Source organism: Myotis lucifugus, unplaced genomic scaffold, assembly GCF_000147115.1.
Source record: "Myotis lucifugus unplaced genomic scaffold, Myoluc2.0 scaffold_18, whole genome shotgun sequence".
Classification (NCBI taxonomy): Eukaryota; Metazoa; Chordata; class Mammalia; order Chiroptera; family Vespertilionidae; genus Myotis; species Myotis lucifugus.
The window spans coordinates 9,331,130-9,352,886 of NW_005871066.1; the positions used below are offsets into that span (position 1 = coordinate 9,331,130).

General features: G+C 42.9%; 1 long non-coding RNA gene across 2 annotated transcripts in view; it reads right to left on the reverse strand.

The window, feature by feature from the left end:
* Positions 1–4,850: 4,850 nt before the first annotated feature.
* The window catches only part of LOC106696513, a 31,774-nt gene continuing 14,867 nt past the window's right edge, over positions 4,851–21,757 (reverse strand). Inside the window, exons 2-3 of one of the 2 annotated variants that reach the window (XR_002828387.1) lie at positions 9,995–10,130; positions 4,851–5,802 (exon numbers count right to left, since the gene is read on the reverse strand). This is a non-coding gene — a long non-coding RNA (uncharacterized LOC106696513). Of the gene's footprint in view, positions 5,803–9,168; positions 9,593–9,994; positions 10,131–21,757 lie in introns of those variants that run through there. The other variant, XR_001347470.2, reaches the window with a different exon arrangement.

The following is a 21,757-nucleotide window of genomic DNA, read 5'->3' on the forward strand; positions in this document are numbered from 1 at the left end:
CCTGAGGCGATCGGCAAATGGCTGTGCGCAGGTTTGGGCGGGGCGGGCTCAACAGGGCAGGGGAGGGAGCAGCTATGCGCTCTCAGTCCGTCCCAGGGGCTCTGCCTCTCTGTCCCAGCAATCGCTGCAAACCTCGGAGGGGCCGTAGCCAGACAGTCCCGCTTCTCCCGTTTGAGTCTGGGTCCCTAGAGACTCGCCCGGATCTGTAGCCCAGAGTCTGAGACTCGCTCCTGATTGAAAACGACAATCGCGCCCTCAGCCGCCAGCCCGCTTTGCGCGGGCACCCTCACCACCGCACCGCCGTACCTTTAAATTTTCCACACTGCGCCTCCGCTGAGCGTCGGAATGCTGTTGTTTTTGCTTCTAGTTGAAGAGACTCTCCTCAGCCAGCCTTCCCGTGGTTCTGGTTGATGTCCGCTCCGACTTTTAGTTGTATTTTTGAAGTGGTTGTCCACGGCGACAGTCTCCAGTGTTTACCTATGCCGCCATCTTCCTCAAGCTTTATTTTTTAAAATATGTCAGTTTTATCATTTTAAATATGTCTGGTTTATAGTTTGCATCTGATAATTCCAATATCCAAAGTCTAGGGTATGTTTCTGATATCTGTTTTTTGCAACTGGCCCTCAGTCATGTGCCTCACTCTCCCCCCACCTCCACCATTTTTAATATTTTGCCTTGAATGACTCACTTAGAAGAAAGGCTCTGTAGAAAATCTCTGAAGCTGTTGCTGAGGTTGCACTCCTCCAGAAAAGGGTTATGTTTGCTTCTGCCATTTCCCTGGAGACACTATCAACTGAGAACCATTCTAAATTTAATTATATGTTTGAGGTTTTTTTAACCACACACGTTACATAAATCTGGACCACAACTCTAAGAGAGCCAGCTTGTCATTATGAGTTCTCATGGGAGGTTTTTTTATTCCCTTCCATCTGGCGTCAAGGTTAAAACAGTCCAGTCTCCATGCTGTGCTCTGCAGCACCTATCAGGTTTATTTCTTGCTCATGCTTACCCCAGCAGAAGGGTCACCTAACATAAACTTCCCTTTGGGCATGTCCTAGCCCTTGCCTGTCTGCTAAGCCCCTGCAACTATCAAAGAGGAAGTTTAGAGTCTTCACGCTTGAGCAGAAACCCCCTGTGCAGAAGCCAGCTTTGTCATTCAATTACCTCACAAGATTTCTGCTTTTTTTTCTTCCTTTCTTTTTTCTTTTGACCTCTGAAGATTCATTTTATGGAAGCTCAATGATATAATTTTTAAATGTTGGTGTTTTTCAACTGGAAAAGTATTCAGAATATCTAATCTGCTATATGAACAGAAACAGCTATCTCACCCTATGGAGAGTGGGTCACCAGGGGGTAAGTGTCCTTTGATTCTGGGTCCATAAGTGTCCAGTGCCAGAACAAGCAGGCCAGTATTTCTGGGGCCAGCTTGGGCTTTGCAAAGTCCTGCGAGAGCTACCTGCTAAGGGGTCAGGCTTAGGAGGGTTTCAGGCCCAGGGTTGCATAAGATGTTAGCATTACCTTTCTCTAAACAACCACTGCCATGAGAAAGTATCTCCATATAGACGTGAACTAATTAATAAATGAAATGAAAAAGAAATGATAGTTTCAGAATATCACCATTTCTCAAAGCCTAATGAATTGGTGGATCTAAACCTTGAGATCAATAGCTGCTAACATGGGCTCTGAGATTATGAGATAAAAGAAGCCTCATCACCTAGCATCTCGCCAAAGGTTTCGAACCCAAGTGTGATCCAGCCTCTGGATCCAGCTTCCAATCTACAGGGAATATGGAGGAACACAGAGGTGACAGCACAGGCAATCACAAGATCCAGACTACAGGACAAGTGGTCCAGGTTCTGCAACCAATCAATGTTAAGGGAAAGAAAGGGATGGCAGGGAAACCAGTAGATTAAAAATGACTTGAGGGACATATCAAATCATTTTTACAAGGGAGGACACTTAACTAGAAGATCTAGACTTGCACACTTGAATGATCAACTAGAAAGAAATGAAAGAAACACAAGGAAATAATTGTTATAAAAGAATAGTGGTTACTTTTGGGGCGGGAACCAGCTGTGTTTGGATATTCACACAGGGTGGATACTCATCTTGGAATAATTCACAAAGCTATACTTTTGCTTTGCATAATTTTCTTATCTGGTTGAATTTTATGATAAAAGTTAAAAAAAGGTGGGGACAGTTATTCATATCTCAAAATATCATCTCACTGCATCGTCTTTATTGGTCCAATCCCACATGAAACATTTGACAGATTTCAGGATTTAGTCTCTAAAAAACCCAAGCAAAACTCATAGCCCTCTTTTTCAAGCATAAAGGAAGAGATATACATAGGTATATCCATATATATATGGGTGTCCATATATATATATATGTATATTCACATAGAGTTAGAGTGACAGTAAGTAAATTTGGTTTATTAACCATGAACCTCAAATAATACCAGAATACAGAACAAAGTGTGTGTGTGTGGGGGGGGGGGGGGGGGACTAAATTTTCTTGGTTATTGTGATTAAATAGTACAATATTTCTCTTAGAAGAGTCACATCGAAGTGTTTTAAGAGTGCACATCATCATGACTGCTGTTTCCATACAATTCATACCCACAAAACATCTATACTAATAAAAGAGAACGATGCAAATTGACAGTCCCTTCGAGACACCCACCAACCAATCAGGAGTGGGTATGCAAATTAACCCAACAAAGATGGGATAATTTGCATACACAGGCGCCGAGCGGCTGGGGGTGGGGTGGGACGCAGGCATTCCGCACCTCCCCAGCCACTCCAGGCCTCTGGGCAGGGTGGGAAAGCGGAAAGGCGGCTCCGGCCAGAGCGAAGGCGGTGCCGGCAGCCAGGGGAAGGAAGACCCATTCTTGCACGAATCTTCGTGCATCGGGCCTCTAGTATATAGATAAAACAGCAAAGATGCCAAATGTTAGTAATTACTGACTTACTAGTAGATATGTGAGTATTCTCTATTATTCTTTTTATGTTTGAAATTTTTAATAAAAATTAAGTTTATCTAATAATACATATTAGGTTAAAACCTCTCTCTGTGTCTCTCACACACACACAATTATATTTCAATGCACACCAAGAGAAAAGCTAACCTTGCAAAGACTAGCACTACCAAGTGTCAGTGAAGATGCGAAGCACTGAGATCTCTCATACATAGCTGGTGGGAGCACAAATCAACAGAATCACTTCAGCATCATCTAGTAAAGCTGAAGGAACATATCCCATGACCCAGCAATTCTAATCCAAAGTATCTACCTTACTTAAATGTTTGTACTTGAGTACAAGGAGACATGGATGAGCATGCCCAGAGCAGATGTATTCCACAAATTAAAATCCCCAAATTAATAATAATTAAATTCCACAATTAAGTGCATTTGTAAAAACATGCTGCTTACTCATACAACAATACAATGAATTAACTACAGCTGTGTGCAACATGAATGCCTCTCAGAAACATTAGTTTGGTAAAAGTAGCCAGAATCATCCCCCTCCCCTGCCCAAAAAAAGAAATACACTGTATGGATCCATTTCCATAAATTTCAAAAACAGATAAAATCAAGTAAGTGTCCATGGATGTATACTTATGTAGTAAAATTTTAAAGAAAAGTAAAAAGTGTGTGTGGTATGTAAGAACATGGGTCCCTTCCCAAGCTCCAGCTCCCCCTCCCACCCTATGGGAATATAATGAAGGCCATCTGAAGGGTACTGTGCGACCCTGAGTGTCTGGCCAGCTCCTTGGTCAAGGAACAGTAAAAAAAAAAAAAAAAAAAAAAAAAAACACACACACACACACACACACACACAAAAAAAACCTGTTCCTGGATGTGAGCCCAGATTGTAAACAGTGGACATTTTCATCTCAAACAGCTTTGTGTGTGAGTACATCACCCTGCTTGCACGATTTATCACCGTTTGTTTTTATACTCTAAATAATCCTGTTTTGCCAGAGCCTGTGTTGTGGAGACTTCACCAGCATGCCTCCCCAATGCTAAGACCTAATAAATTCATGCCTTTCACAGCCAGTCTTCCAGGTTATTTCTTTGGAATCAGCAAGCAATATGTGGAGGCCTTCTCAGACCTCAGCTCTTTCCATAACAAAGTGATTCGCCATAAAAGTGCTGCAGTAATTCCCTTTGAAAAGGGGAACTACAGTTGAGAAGGGATATGCAGGAGGTCTTCAGAGGCTAGCAGTGTTTTATTCCTTAACCTGATAAGGGGTTTACTTTATATAAAAAAATTAAACTGTACCATTATGTTCAATATACTTTTCTAATTGTTGCCTTGGGGGTAGAGTAACTGGCTCAGGGGCACACATGACATAACAGATCAGTCCAGGCCAGATGCATCATCCCATGCTCCTAGAACAGTGGTTCTCAACCTTCCTAATGCCGAGACCTTTTAATACAGTTCCTCATGTTGTGGTGACCTTCAACCATAAAATTATTTTCGTTGCTACTTCATAACTGTAATTTTTCTACTGTTATGAATAGTAATGTAAATATCTGATATGCAGGATGTATTTTCATTGTTACAAATTAAACATAATTAAAGCATAGTGATTAATCACAAAAACAATATGTTGTTTTTTTTAAAATATATTTTATTGATTTTTCACAGAGAGGAAGAGAGAGGGATAGAGAGTTAGAAACATTGATGAGAGAGAAACATAGATCAGCTGCCTCTTGCACACCCCCTACTGGGGATGTGCCCGCAACCAAGGCACATGCCCTTGACCGGAATCAAACCTGGGACCTTTCAGTCTGCAGGCCGACACTCTATCCACTGAGCCAAACCGGCCAGGGCAACAATATGTAATTATATATGTGTTTTCTGATGGTCTTAGGTGACCTCTGTGAAAGGGTCATTCGACCCCCAAAGGGGTCGCGACCCACAGGTTGAGAACCGCTGTCCTAGAAGGAAAGTTTCTCTCCTGTTTCTGCTCACTTGGAGCTTTTCCTTAATTTTTTTTCACTCATTAATAAGAAATTTCATTCAGCTGTAATAAAAACTAATGGAATAAGTTGAGGTTTTCATTTGCTCTCATCCAACAATAAATCTCTCAGTTAAGTCATTGCTGGTGTTGGATTTGTGATTGAAGGGGGAGAGGGAGTGCAGAAAAGGGGCACCAGACCTCTGTGATTGTCCAGCCCTTTTCCTCATGGCCCCAAACTGGGCCAGCATTAGGACATGTGGCACCTTTGTGAAAAATATGAAAAAGGTGCCATTCTTAGCAGTTGAAGTAAACAGGACTCATCCCACCTCTGGGTGAACAATTTACTGAAGGACACGCCCACCAACAAAATCAGGGTCTTACAGCTGTCTCCACCATACTCGCCTGTGAGTCTGGACATCTCAAGTGAACCTCATCACATAGTACTAAAATATAAAGCCGAGGATCTGAGTTCTAACGTAAAAATGACCACCACCCAAACCTACACCGATTGCTAAATATTAGTTAGAGGTCCATCTAGTGGCAAAACCTAGGCAATGCATCCCATGGGCTCAGAGAGTTCACTCCCATTGCAACTATCCTGCAGAGGCTGGAACTGAGCTCTCCAGACACAGGTTCAGTCATGGCAGTGCCCCTAAGCTCTGCAGCCCCAGGCTACAAAAATGTTAGTTTTACTGTGGTATCCGCTTTCATGCTTTGGTCAGTTTGCTTTCAGAGCCAAGAAAATTCACTTGGACCCACATTCACTTCCCTCATCCACAGGAAAAAAATCAGGAGGAGAGTAGTTTTCATTGCATACAAGTAAAGATGGGGCTGAGTGGGGGAAGAGAGAGCATAAAGCAGATTAGCATTTGAATCAGTGTTCATATTTACAACTCACAGCAACCAAAGCCATAACAGTAAGGGAGATGAGCAACAGGCATAGCAACTACATTTATAAAGTATGAATCAAACCACTACATTTATGACTGCCAGATTATTGTCTGTCTACACAATTGGTAAACTCAGGGAAGTGCAGTTTTTTCTCTCCTAGATCTACATCAATCCTTAAAAAGGACTTTACAGAAGCCCTATGTCCACCCTCTGTGATTAGATTTTACCCTACTTCAGCGGTTCTCAACCTGTGGGTCGAAACCCCTTTGGCGGTTGAACGACCCTTTCATAGGGGTCGCCTATGACCATCCTGCATATCAGATATTTACATTACGATTCATAACAGTAGCAACATTACAGTTATGAAGTAGCAACGAAAATGATTTTATGGTTGGGTCACAACATGAGGAACTGTATTTATTTATTTATTTATTTTTAAATATATTTTATTGATTTTTTACAGAGAAGAAGGGAGAGGGATAGAGAGCTAGAAACATCGATCAGCTGCCTCCTGCACGCCCCCCAGTGGGGATGCGCCCGCAACCAAGGTACATGCCCTTGACCGGAATCGAACCCGGGACCCTTGAGTCTGCAGGCCAACGCTCTATCCACTGAGCCAAACCGGTTCGGCAAGGAGGAGGAGGAGGAACTGTATTTAAAGGGCCAGAAGGTTGAGAACCGCTGCCCTACTTTCAAGCTAATAAGTTAGCCTATTGCTGTTTTTCACATGCTGCCAGAAGACAAGGGGTGGGTCAGAAACAAGAGACTTCATCAGCGTCTCTGCACTGGTCCTTCTCACCCCAGTCTCATGGGAGCAGCCAGGTGGCATAACCCAGAGGGATGCCACACAGGCAATATGTGTGCATGACAGCCAATGAACCTCAGCTTGGGGAATCCACTGCTTTTATAGCAAGCCTGCTCTTTGTCCAGGGAAGACAGTATCTGTTACCAGTTGCAAAAACAATCTTGAGAAATGGCTGAGATAATAGAACAGTGGGATCTTGCATTCTTGGCACACACCACAGGACACATGAGAGCCCAAGAAGCCCAGGAGGACTCTCTCTTCCAAGCAACCACCTATGTTGTAACAGGATAGTAGAAGCTACGAAAATTCCTGGGCAAATGGAATAGGGAAACTGAGGCAAGAAAACTAAATAAGGCTAAACAGTTTGAGCAGCTTGCAACCAGCTTGCAGCAAGACCTTATTTTCCAACCAAAGACACGTGAGAGCAAATGATTAATACCTCTCCTCCGAAACCAGAGGATACACTCCTTAAATCAGCCTGGAACCGCCAAGGCAGGAGAGGGAAGAGAGGAAATTTTATCTCACTCACTGAACAAAGAAGTCAGCAGTCTTGGGACTTGCCAAATGTTCTCATAAATTCTAGGAAAAGCCATGACAAAATAAAAGGGAGGACCTTGAAATCTAGTCTGTGCCCAACATATCCAGCAGAGGAACCTTGAAACTTATAGGAAGGAGGGTAACAAACCTCTAGAACCCCACTGGGCAACACACTTGGGTTAGCTGAGTGCCCACCTGTGCTTTATGCCAGGTGGATTTTGATAGATTTACCTGCCTTACTTCTTTAATAAATTTGCTTGCTTTGCCTCCTTAGTAAATTAGCTTGCTTTACTACAATCCTGTTGTCACTCATTTGAATTATTTCTCAGGAACATGATAAGAACTGGGGAGGGGACCACCCTCTCCCTTCGATTCAGGGGGCTGTCCATAATATGTTTTCTGGTGTTTCTGGTGTCCCATAACAATGTGACTGGAAAGCCAGAGCCACATGATTAACCGCCCTACTAGAACCTTGTGGAATTGAAAAATGCAATTCCCCAAAGAGGAAGTGTAGGGATAAACAAAACATACAACAAAAGCACTCTTGACCAGCCCGAAATTAACTGGAGTTGGATATTACCCAACCAATGTACTCACATGTACGCACAGGCAAATCCTACCAGGAAATGGAGCACCCACCACTTTCTCTTTTCCTGCTCTGGCTGTCTCCAGGAAGACCCTCTGCCCAGTTCTTGGCTCCTGCTGAGCTGTGGAAATGTGTCTCCTGAGGCCACTGAGGAGCAGCTGCTTCCGATGCCCAACGCACTCGAGTCTGAGAATTTTAAACTCGAGTTTTAAAGCCACAGGTGCCTACCCAGAAAAGAGGGAACACCTGCCTTTTTCTTTGTTAGTCCAGTGGTTCTCAACCTTGGTTGCATATTAGAATCACCTGGGAATATTTTTAAAATCCCGATTTCTGGGCCTCATCCTCCGGAAATTCTGTTTCTTTGTTACTAATGTTGTGGCCCCACCCCATAACAAAGAAACAGAATTTCCAGAGGATGAGGTCCAGAAATCGGGATTTTAAAAAGATTACCAGGTGATTGTAATGTGCAGCCAAGGCTGAGAACCACTGTGTTAGTCCATTATACTTGACCCAAACACTATTCTTAGTATCGAGGTTACCACGGCTTTTAAGGAGCAGATTTTGCCAGTTTTCCTCCTCTTTCTCAGGCACTCTCTCCTCCCTAAATTGAATGCAGATGTGTATGTGGAGGGGGTGGGGGGAGCAGGGAGGGCAGGCCTAGAGGCCCAATCCAGACAGACCTCCATGAGGGCCCCACTACCCTGAGGAGTTTCTCTTCTGGGAGATTTCCTAGCCCCTTTATAAGGATCCAGGCTGGTACTATCGCTTGTAAGAACTGCCCACACCTGAAAGGAGTGGACTTTAATTAGTGTTGAATTCAATCACCTTACTCTATATACATTTTTAGTATATCATCCCTCTTATTCTGCCTTCCTTTGTCTTTCCTTCCTCTATCAGCTCGTATCCCTTTTCTCCTTTCCTACATCTAATAGACAAACCCAAAGAGGAACGGATAAGGGAGTTGTCAGAGTTGGGAATTGTCAGGACTCATGAAAACAAGCCATTTCAGTTCCCAATTGTCATCTCAAACTCTGAATTTAAAAAAAAAAAATTTCCTCCTGAGAAATTAAAACTTTCTGGCACAGATTCCCCTTTGCAGATGTACAGTGTCTTTGAGCGCTCTAGTGGTGGAGCCTCTAGGCCAGTGATGGCGAACCTTTTGAGCTCGGCGTGTCAGCATTTTGAAAAACCCTAACTTAACTCTGGTGCCGTGTCACATATAGAAATTTTTTGATATTTGCAACCATAGTAAAACAAAGACTTATATTTTTTATATTTATTTTATATATTTAAATGCCATTTAACAAAGAAAAATCAACCAAAAAAATGAGTTCGCGTGTCACCTCTGACACGCGTGTCATAGGTTCGCCATCACTGCTCTAGGCCATTGGTGTTACCTGTGATGAGGAACAAACACTCCACCTGGAAGCAAATAGCAGCGGGCTGAGGGTGGAGTGGACACTGCTGACTATACTGTATAGGACACGGACTTTAGGTGACCAGTTTTATCTGTACTCACTTCCCTATGTCTTTGTGACCAATGGATTAGGTTTCTAAGAAAGCTAGCAAAGATTAAGTACCCACAGAAGAAAGCAAGGCCAAGCTTGGCCTGATCAGCACAATGAGCTATTCTCCAAACTTCAGTCTAACTCTAAAGCAGGAATGGCAAACAAGTTTTCCATTTTATTAGCAACACACAGTGACCAATACTGAATGCCTAGAGCAGGGGTCAGCCTTCTTCCATTTCTGTGAAGGGTCAGATAATAAGTATTTCAGGCTTTTGGACCATATGGTTTCTGCCACTGGAATACAAAAGCAGCCATGGACAATATATAAACAAGGTTGTGTCCCAATAAAACTTTATAAAAACAGGTGGTGGGCTGGATAAGGCCCTCAGGGCGTAGATTCCACGCTCCCCCTCCAGGCTCAGGAGGAGTGCTGTAATCAATAAGCCTTGTCTGCACAGGTACTGTAAGTGGAACTATAGGTTCTAGATCAGTGGTCCACAAAGTGGGTTGTGCCTACTTCAGATTGTGTACATGATCCACTGAGACATGTGAAAAAAAATTTAGATTTTCTATGTATTTTTATCTTATCTGTTTTCATTTTAGACTATTGATCATATCTACCCCATCATGGATCCATGAAATTTGCAGTGAGTTAATTCTCCTGTAATGTGCCAATGAGAAATCAGGTTTACAAACCTCTGAAGAGGATGTCACAACAGACGTGCCCTGGAGTGGCAGTATCTGTCTGGTGCGTCTCCCTGCAGGTCTGGTGCCTTTTTAATTCCACAAAGGTACTGCGTAGGGTAGCAACAGCCACAGCTACATAACGCCTCTAGTAGGAAAGAATGGAAAAGAAAGAAAATACACAAAGTACATTAGATTCAAACTCTTCTGGGAGCAGAGATATCTTGTCAACACCCTATACAGTGTAGGGAGACTTTCCAGAGGGAACCAGAGTTTGAGTGCTGAATCCTTAGCACAAACCTCTAAGACAGTGGTTCTCAACCTTCCTAATGCCGCGACCCTTTAACACAGTTCCTCATGTTGTGGTGACCCCTAATTTCATTGTTACAAATTGAACATAATTAAAGCATAGTGATTAATCACAAAAACAATATGTAATTATATATGTGTTTTCCAATGGTCTTAGACAAACCTTGTGAAAGGGTCGTTCGACCCCCAAAGGGGTCGAAACCCACAGGTTGAGAACCACTGCTCTAAGAGTAAGGGCTGAAGCTGATGGTCTACCTTCTACTCATGGAGGTAAAGGGGCACAGGAACAGAAATTCTTTCTTTCCCCATCCCGGCTGCTCTCCCTTTCACACAGAGAAGAGGAGCTGGAAGAGGCCTTCAAAGCTGTCACATTAACCCACACAGAAGCAAGTGATGAAGTAAGACTCTCCTGAGACCAGAGCCAGTTGTTGTCTTGTGGCTTCCCAGTACCGATTCCCCTTTCTCCTGGTAACAGCTCCCCACTTTCCCTATGGGAAATAAGTTCTGCCCCATAGTGCAAAGTCTCTGGAATTGCCAAACAAAACACCCCGCTGTCTACTGGCTAAACAGATGGTCACACACTCAAGCTCAGCTAGTTGTGCTCTCCCTCTCCAGAGCTCTCTGTGATGGTCAAATTTATGTGTCAACTTGACTGGGACATGGGGTATCCAGATATTTGGTCAAACATTATTCTTTCTGTTGGATGAGATTAATATTTTAATCAATGGAGTAAAGCATGTTGTTCTACAAATGTGGGTGGATTTCCTCCTGAGCAGGACAGAATAGAACAAAAAGACCCTCCCTGAGTAGGAGAATTGTGCAGCTGCCTGCCTTTGGACTTCATCTGCAACATAGCCCTTCCTGCCTGGCAGCCCTTGAACTGGAACATATGCTCTCCCTGGCTCTCCAACTCCAACCTGCAGCCCACCCTGCAGATTGGGTTTGTCAGCTCCATATTCATGTGAGCCAATTCCTTAAAACAAATCAATCTCTCTGTCTCTCTAGATGGGCAAGTAGGTAGGTAGATAGACAGACAGATAGGTAGATATAAGATACATATCCTATTGGTTCTGTTTTTCTCTGGAAAGCTCTAATACACTCACCCCCTGGGTTTTGATGGGTTAGTATAGACACTTAAAAATATAAGAATAGTTGAGAGCATTCATTCCAGCAGTGATGTCCTGATGAGACTGTCAGGAATCTAGCTCCTGCTACCTAAACCCCTCCAGAGATGTTCTCAGTCTTCCTAATAATATCTTCTTTTGTTTGCCACCAAAGTGGCGAGTGACACTAACATCCTCCCTTCAGAGACAACTAGCTCTGCCCCTTCCCTGGGTCATCTTGGATAAGCCAGATGCCAGTCTTCCAGAAGGAGTGAGTGAAATGATCCTATGTAACTCTTGAGAGCTACTTCTTATGACTGCCCTAAGAAAAAACACCTGAGGTCCCACCAGTAGTCTTGTCTAATGTATTCACTTCAGGAGAATGAAGCAGGATCACCTGCACCAGAACAGCTTCTCACCTAGACAGCCTCCAAACCATCTTTTCTCCTCTCCTGCTTAAAACCTGAGAAGATATGTTACAATGAGCAGTACATTGCTTTCGCCTCATTATGACTTGTTTAAGTTTAATATTCCTCACCAGAAGCCTTTTTGAGGCCCTTCCCCCAAGGCCACAGGATTTATTCTGGGATTAGATAGGACACAAGATGCAAGAAGCTGATGGGTAGCCAGACAGGGTTTCTCATCAGGTAGCACCAGTTATTTAACACAACTGAAACTCTATCCTGCAGCAAGGAAGCATGCTATTTGCTCACTGTGGGGGTTTCAATGACTACCCATCGTTTACTTTAGCACTCCTGGCAAACTCTGGAGCCAGCTTGCATAATGCAGTGTCTAAAGAACATGATTCCAGTTGAAGAGAGCATATTTGCAGTTAAAAATAGAACTCAGTCACATACATAACCAATTCATACATAAATCGTGAGGCTGGGGGAGGGTCAACATTAAATAATAGTCACTGGGGGTTCCTGAACACCTGTCCCAGTCATTCAGAGCCTCTGTTCTCTGGAAATTGCCAGCACACTGATGCCAGCCCTGCCTTGAAATCAAATGGTAAAAATAAACAACCTAACTGACCCAGTTAATCCAAGAAACATGAGTGTACCTTTAAGCAGACAGCAATTCAGGTGGCTTCTCCAGGCCAGGCCTCCTTGGGGATTTAGCTCTGTGTTCTAAAAGAATTAACTGTTGTAGATCCAGTGGCAGACCTACTGGGTTTATAGCTGGATTGAAAGCTGAGACTGAATTAGGTCTCAATTCCATCCCCACTGATGCGTTTTCACTGTACATACATGTGTTATGCTCTGTACAGAATGCACCAAGGTCCCTTGCTTCTTCTAAACAGATGTGCGAGTCTCATGACCCACTGCTTGGGCTTGCAAAGGGCTAAGAATTACAAAAGAAAGTCCCTTAGTATGTGGTTTCCATACCAGAAAACACATAAAAACAGTAGTATAGATCTAATTGGAAAGGTTGTCCCAGATAAGAAATAGAAATTTCATGCCTGGGTACATATAGAGCTAAGCTGTCGGAACTATTGATTCTATGACATGCTACCAGAAGAAGGGATGTGGAAGAAAATAAAGGAGCTGCCTCCTATCTTAACCCTGCCCCCACCAACCTATCCAACCAGGCAAATTGCTTCTCCTCTCTGTGCTTCTCTTCCCCTCTTAAAAATAGGTCTGCAACGTGTTTCCCTTCCAAGCTCACCACAATGGTAGAAGGTTTAATTTAGACACTTGTGTTAGTCTTTTGTTTCTGATTCTGAAATTCTAGAACAATAATACCTTCTGTGCTTCACAATCACCTGCGAAGCTTATAAAATTATAGTACCCAGGCCAAACCCCGAGATTCTTGAGTGGTGGGTCCCAGGCAGAGATAGATTAAAAAGTGCCCAGGTGATTCTAATGTGCAACCAGGAATGAGAACCATAAGCCATGATAGGAAAGGCTTCCCCAGGAAAGTGTAGCAGATCAAGGTGTGAATTCTCCCACCACCTCATCCAAATCTTGAAAGGCTTTCCTTTCATGGGGTTGAATAAATTGTTTTGTTCCCAGACCTTCTCTCACCAACTTCCCCCACCCCTCTGCCAGCATCAATCAGCATAGGAATGAGCTAATTTTGGAAAGGTGGCTGGGGACTTTTTATTGTTTTTTAACTGAAGCAAAACCCTAAGTAGCTCTTAACTGTATTATGGCCTTTATCTCAAAGTTTATCTTTTAGAATTTACACAGTATTGGAGCATTTGTAACCAACCAGAGGTTCTTACAATCCTCAGTCTGTGCTGCCTTCACACCAGCTGGTACATGTCACCCTCTGCTGTGCCATAGGTCATTATTAGCCAGGGATGCCTTCGTGTTAAGCACCCCATCCTATATAATAAAAGGCTAATATGCAAACTGACCAAACAGCAGAACGACCGGTTGCTATGATGTGCACTGACCACCAGGGGGCAGATGCTCAATGCTCAATGCAGGAGCTTCCCTCTGGTGGTCAGTGAGCTCCCACAGGGGGAGCGCCACTCAGCCAGAAGCCCTGAGCTGGGCTCACAGGGAGTGGGCCTAAGCCATCAGTCAGATATCCCCCAAAGGCTCCTGGACTGCAAGAGGGCACAGGCCGGGCTGAGGGACCCCCCCACCCAAGTGCACGAAATTCGTGCACTCTAGTCCTCCTATAAAATGTGAATGATTCAGTGTAGAGGATCTGTAGTAAGTCCCTTGGTGAGGGACTTAATGCCTCAGTGTGGGCTGATCAGTCCCATGTTTTACTCTACTCCCTGCTCCCCACTAAGCTCCATGCCCCTCCTAAGATGTCTTGTTGCTTTGCTCCGTGGGTTAGTTGTGTTTCTCACTGGAATAAGTTCTAAAGGACCTACTGTTCATCCTGTAACCTCCCACAGCCTATACTTTGGTTTTTGCCCTTGAAAGCACCCTGTGTGCTTCTGCTGTTTTGAATCAGACATTTGGAAGGAGCTAGAAACCTTGAAGAGAAACCAAAGGACACAGCAAGATCATGGAGTGGACTGATTAAGAGCTAGGGAACGAAACAGGCCTGGATTTGAATCCTGTCTCCATCACTTACTAGCTATGCACGCTGGTATTACATACCTAACCTTTCTGAGCCTCGGTTTACTCATCTGCAAAATCAGTTTAGCTATAAAGTCTATATCATGGGATTGGCATGATGATTAAATGAGATGTGCCTGGCATCATGGGACTAGCCCAAATGTCAGCCACTATTACCTCCATTATTATTAATAAAATCAGAGTGAGGGGAGCATGGTGTACAACTAGCATCTCCTCAGAATAAATGGGAATTGTGGAAGTTGGGACAAGAAAGCCTAAGTTTAGAGCCATTCTCATTATCTATGATTTTAAAATTGTGATAATAATAATGCCTACTTCACAGGGTGATTAGAAGGAGTAAATGTAATAATACATATAAATGTGCTTTGCAAACTACAAAAAACATGTAATATTAGGAATCATTATTCATATGCAATTTTCAACATTTTCTGATACTGGTCCTGACAACTGATAAAAGGAATAAATAGATTCTCTAAGCTTAGAAATAGAAATTCAATTCTCATGCCTTTAATCCAGCAGCTTAATAAAGTTCAGGCCAAAGGGTGAGCCCACAGAGAGTGAGATTCTGATTAAAAGGGAGCACCCATGCTGGGCTAACTGTGTTACTGAATGACCCCTTCCTTTGATTCAGCAACTGCCTACTGTTTACTTACCATATTAGGTCACATGGTCTCAGGAGATATCTTAACATTAAAGTTATTTTCATCAAGATGACCTTCATAAAAGATGGCCTAATGTCACAGGGGGCGGGGGGAAAGGGTTGAAAATATAATAGTGTATGTTTCTTACCTTGAAGGGCCTTTACTTGGATCTCATTTTTTTTTTAATGTTTAACTTTTGTTTTAAACATTGTTTTGAGTGACACTCTTCTGCTTTTTTATTTTTTATGGGTTCTCCAAACTACACTATTTTCCATTACTACCATAAATAAACATTTTTAATTTGAAAGTTAAAGGCTGGGAGCAGCTATGACAGCAAGAGGAGGAATTCAAGGCCAAAATGTGACTTGCCACCAGGTGGCTCCTATCAAAGCGCAAGATCTACCCGGGTCCTGAGATACCTAATTTCATCCTCCCCTCCTCCATCTCCCAGTTGTCCTCAGGGCCTCTGCTGAGCCAACCTGCTCGCCATTCACATTAAAGACATAGGTGAGTTAGGACATCTTAAATGCCAAAAGAAAGTTCTGGTAGTAGAATTCCAGGCTTTGATCTTGGGGACCCAAGAGGTATTTACAGGACAGACTGATCATTTCTCCAATAAGACTCAAAGTCAGTGGTGTGAAGTCTTTAAATGACTTCCTACTCCTTTGCTCACTCCCCACTAGAAAGAAACTGGGGCCAACTGGATCCGTGAACATAGGAAATGAACCAGAAGGGATGGGCCAAATGAAATGTGCCGAGAGTGTGCAGGAGTGCCACTCCTTCAGAATTTTTTACATGTTTGTGGGGGCCACAGGGTTAGCTCAAAGGAAGAGAGGCAACCTAGAGATTAGGAATGTACTCTATCCTCAAAAAGGCTCAGAGAAGGAGGTCTGGGAGCATGTGTAAAATATGCATTAATGATAAGGAGAGAGTCTTTGAGTCTTCTAGCCCCACATAACTTCATTTTACCCCCTAATTAGAACCCAAATTAAGAACAAGGAAATTTTAAGTCATCTAAATCTACAAAATTAAAACCTGCACTTATACAATACTACATTTTACCAGCAAAATGGCAGTATCGCCCGGTAGTGTGGCTCAGGGGTCACTGGTTCGATTCCAGGTCAGGGCACATGCCTGGGTTTTGGGCTCGATCCTCAGCAGTGGGGCATGCAGGAGGCAGCTGACTGATGTTGATGTTTCTCTCTCATCAATGTTTCTCTCTCCCTCCCTCTCTCTCTAAAATCAAAAAGAAAAAAAGAAAAAAAAAAGAAGGCGCTAGTTTAAAAAAATAGCAGTATGCATTTATTTTAGTCCCTGGCATGTATTGCAACACAAGAACCTATGGTGGTATTATGAAAGGCAGTGGCACTTAATTGTATGAGGCAGGCAAACCAGAAAATGGATATTCTTTTTTTAAATATATTTTTATTGATTTCAGAGAGAAGGGAGAGGGAGAGAGAAATAGAAACATCAATGATGAGAGAGAATCACTGATTGACTGCCTCCTGCACACCCTCTACTGGGGATAGAGCCCACAACCCAGGCATGTGCCCTAGACCGGAATCGAACCAGGAACCCTTCAGTTCGCAGGTCGATGCTCTATCCATTGAGCCAAACTGACTAGGGCAGAAAATGGATGTTCTTGAATGACTAAAAAGAAAGGAGATCCTGAATTAAAGTGATGTTTATCAACTACCAAGAGGTCTGGCTGACCTAGTTGCCCTTTGAGGGGCTCTAGAAACATAAAGGGGAATGATCAAGTAGACAGGTGGCTAGGATAGCAAGTCACAGAGAGGCTAACATATCCCTGAAATGAATTGGAAATCTGCCATTGATGACCTCTGGTCCCCAGCCTCAGCTCCCAACACTGGTGAAATGTGCCTTTGTCCTGCTAGGGCCAGCTCTGCCCTCAACCAAAGTAAATATTAGACAAATGTTGAGGAATATCATTTGGAGTGGATGGCAAATTATTTGCCTGCTTGAAACACCCATCTATGTTTGGGATGCCTCTTTAAACCTAATAGCTTTTCAAACAGAGAGCACAGGATTACTGACGTTGGGAAGGGGGTAAAAATTGTCCTTTGTCTTTCGTCCTGTAACACAGGTGCCAGTGCCCTTGGGGATGGGGTTAAATGAAGAGAAGGGGAATGAAGCCAGGCCTGCTCCCCCATCCCAGTACTGTCTCAACTATGCTTCATGGCATGAGGTAGGACAGAAGAAAATGCCATTTTTTGAGAACTTCTTAGGTGCCAAATATTCATCAGTTTGCATTATATACATTATCTCTTTTAACAACTTTTGGAGGTTGTTACCACTATTCCCATATTCCATATGAGGCTCAAGGGAAGTAAAGGAATTTATCCAAATTCATACAGGTATTGAAACCTGGGTTGGACTCTGAGCCCCTGCTTATACAGGACACATCTTACAAACTTCTTAGATTGGTCGGTGCCAGTCTGGCCTGCACCCTCAGCCACCAGCTCTGGCTCAGTTCCCTCCACAGTCCAGGAACTTACTCCTCCTGGGGCCAGAGTCCTGCATGGGAGGGCCTTCCCCTTGCTGGTGTTGGACAGCTGGGCTAATAAGCCACATGCCCTGAGATTCTGGCTTCTCTCACCACTCCTGGACTTAGCTAAAACACAGGCTATGAGATCTGCTTCTGCCACCAAAAGGGGCCAGAGAAGCAACCCAGGAGCGGTGCCTAATGGAAGTTACTTCTCATTGGAGAGACTCAGTCCAACAATTTTCCTCTCCCTCATCCTTCCCAAGGCACAGTCTCTCTGAACATCCTCCTTGAAGACTTCCCATGTAGCTGAACACACGGATGACTCATTGGCCTTGTTCTTAGGCGCTCTTCATGAAGCAATGTAATGTGTCCCCTGCCATTGCTTCCCACCCTTCCCTGCCTGCCTTCACTTTTCCCTCACCATGATTGCTCTGAGATTGCACTTTCCAAATGAAGCAGCAGCCTCAGGCTGTTTCCTAGGGAACCTAGGCTTTGGTTTGTGTGTGTGTGTGTTTTTGACTTATTTCATTATTCTTAATAATGTGATAAGTACCTGTAACCTACCACTCAAAACAAAAGCTAGAACTTTGACATAACCTTCATCTAACCACGTAATCTCCATCCCATTCTCCACCTCTCCCCACACAATATAACCATCATCCAGAATTCCTTTGCTTTTTTAGAATATACAGTTTAATTGCATTTACATATATATTCTATAAAGTATATTCTTATATTAGCTGTTTTCAACTCTATGAAATTGTCATAATGTATACATTATGTACATTTACTTTCTTCACTTATGTTTTATTGTTTCATTCCTAGGATTTACCTATATTGTTGTGAATTAGTATAGTTCATTTGGTTTTATTGCCATAATATCTAGTTGTGTGAACATATCACAATTCATCCATCCACTCTCCTGTTGATGCACATTTGAGTAGTTTCCAGGTTTGTGCTTTGTGATCACTAAAGCTATGAACATTCTTGCACATATATGTGTAAGAATTTCCCCTGGGTCCACCTCTTATAGTAAATTGTTGGGTCATATGTAATATGAATGTTCAACTTTAGGAGATAATACTAAACTTTTCCAAATTAGTTACACAAATTTGTACCTTTTCTATCACACTAAGAGTGTTCTCTAAAATCCAATGTTTATAGTTACCCTTGTCCTGATAGCTTCCAAAAATAAGAATTGCTGGTTGACAAAAATAACTTATGTCTCCTCTGGGCATTTGCATTTTTAAAAGGATGCTTGAAGAGGCAGTGCTTTAATCCAAAGCAATGAATTTCTCAGGCTGAATATTCCAGAGCCTCGACCTCTATATGCCATATCAGATTCACTGACTCAATACTTCATTTAAATGCTTACTGAGTTCTGGGGCTCTGCTAGGCCTGAAGATCCCCGTAGTGGGAGATACAGGACCTGCCTTCAAACATCTTCAAATCTGATACATGAGAAAAACGAGGCTAATTCTATTGGACTTGGATTCCTATTTCTTCTTCACTCTTTTTCCAGGTGAACCTGGTAATTCAGCTTCATACAAGGCAGCAGAGAACACAAGACTTCAGGAGAGTGGGTATACACTAAGCTTGAAGTTACCCAAGGGCAAATAACTTCAAGAAGTCCCAGCCTGGTTATTTACTATCATCAGACCCCTTCTAAGATAAATTTCCTGGAAGAGCTTGGCCCCTCCTAACAAAGACAACTGGTTCTATGGTGGGTCACAGCCCTGATGGCACCATTCTCACAGACTGCTAAAAACCTATCCTTCTACTCCGCTTCATTCACACAAGGATCTCTTAGAATGGATATAATATAAATTAGGACCTCTCTTCTCCCACTCCCTATCCACTTTCCCCCTCTGCTTGGTTTTATCTTTAAAGTGACTCCATGTGGCAGCGAGACGGACTTTGGCTGCCCCAGAACTCCAGTTCTTAGAGCCTGTGATCCTAGAGAAAGGGTATTTTCTGGATAGCTGGTAAAATACTCAGAGAGACTTCTGACCAGTTCAACTTGTATCACATATTCATTCATGAGGCAATCACTGTGACCAGGAAAACAAAACATTCTAATTGACTGATCCACATACCCATCCTTGGGCCAAACCACCTGAATAGGAATACTTTGAAATGAGGGTGGCAGATATGTTCCTCCAAAAGAATGCTGGGCAAACACAATAGGCTCAAGAAGATAGTTTTACTTGATTGCTATAGTTCATTTTTCTCTTATTACCTCTTTTACTAGTAGATATGTGAGAACCAGGCATAGATATAATTTACATTATCCCTCAGTATTCTATCAACTACATAAAAATAACATGTCATCTACCTGACTTCCTACTTCTAATGGCTTTAGTAATCACATGCATAAAAGAATGCTTATGACTGTTCATGCAGGCTCTCATCCTATATAATAAAAGGCAAATATGCAAATCGACCAAACAGTGGAATAACCAGTCATTATGATGTGCACTCACCACCAGGGGGCAGATGCTCAACGCAGGACCTGCCCCTTGGTGGTCAGTGCATTCCCACAAGGAGAGTGCTGCTCAGCCAGAAGCCCTGAGCCGGGCTCATGGCTGGTGAGCACAGCGCTAAGGATGTCTGACTGACAGCTTGGGATGTCCTAAGCCATCAGTTCGACATCCCCTGAGGGCTCCCGGACTGTGAGAGGGCATAGGCCGGGCTGAGGGACCCCCCCCTCCCCGAGTGCACAAATTTTGTGCACCAGGCCTCTAGAAGTATGTATTTACAGTCCCCCTTTAACAACTGAGCAAATAGAGACCTCAAGTGGCTTCCCACATCCTAACCTTAAGTTTAGGAGAAATTCCGTTCCCTGCTCTGCCTTTTCTCTTACCTGAATCACTAATTTGGAATGTGGAATAGTTTCAGTCAGTTTTCTTGTTAGCTTTTTTTCTGGAGTTTTGGGTTTATTTCTTATTCCTCTCTCTCTCCCTGTTGCCAGAAGTTCCATGCCTGATCACTTTTCTGTTTGCTTCTCCTTAGGCCAGTATATTAGAATTCTCAACCCTGGAATTTCTGGAAATGTAGCCAGAGGATGGGCATTGTATTGGGGCGGGGATAGCAAACAGTCAGTCTTAAAATCAAACCTCACAGTGGTCAACCTCACCTACTGAAAATTAGAATTAGCTCTGAGGAGCCCTTTAGTGTTTAGGAGTCTACAGAATTTCAAAGGGTTCTGAGTGTTGGAAGATTATCCTTGGAAATCCTATATAGGATTCCTTACATAGAACCTAACTTACATAGGACCTAATAGTAAGTCAACAGTAGTTGATTATGTAGACTGTAGTCAGTGCCAACTTATCTCTGTTTACCACAGATTTTGCGGGGTAAAGCAGAAAACAAAAATATAAAAAATGTGTTTTCTGTTCTTCATTGCACATATCACAACTTGAAAATATATTTTCATTTATCTTATTTTTCTTTTGGTCTATCTTCCCTTTTAGAATATAAACTCTTTGAGGACATATCTTGTTCTACTTCATATGATTAGTACTTAGCAGGTACCAGGTACGGTCTCTATGGGTGATCAATAAAAACTGGAAGGAATGGGTCTCTATTCAGGTATCTCTTCTCAAATGATTGGCAACCATTGATTAAATATGCTAAGAAAACTTAGTCTTCCCTAAACTAAATTGTGCAGGAATCCAAGTTTATTTCTTTTTTTTAAAAATATATTTTATTGATTTTTCACAGAGAGGAAGGGAGAGAGAGATAGTTAGAAACATCGATGAGAGAGAAACATCGGTCAGCTGCCTCCTGCACATCTCCCACTGGGGATGTGCCCGCAACCCAGGTACATGCCCTTGACCGGAATCGAACCTGGGACCCTTGAGTCCGCAGGCCGACGCTCTATCCGCTGAGCCAAACCGGTCTCGGCATATTTCTGCTTCCCATTTTCCTTTCTTCAATGCTGAGCAGCTTCTCCACCTTACTTCCCAGATATTCATTATCCCTATTGCAACTTCTCGGCAGCGGGAATTTTTTCCTTTTGTTAAGCCTGTCTTTCTGGGTTGGTAGCCCGGATTCCAATATTACCCCTTCTTTCCTACACTCTCATTAAAACTCCCATTTTTCTTATTGCCCAGAGAAAAATAATCAAGTAATTCCCAGTTAAATGTTATGCTGTAATAGACCAATTAATG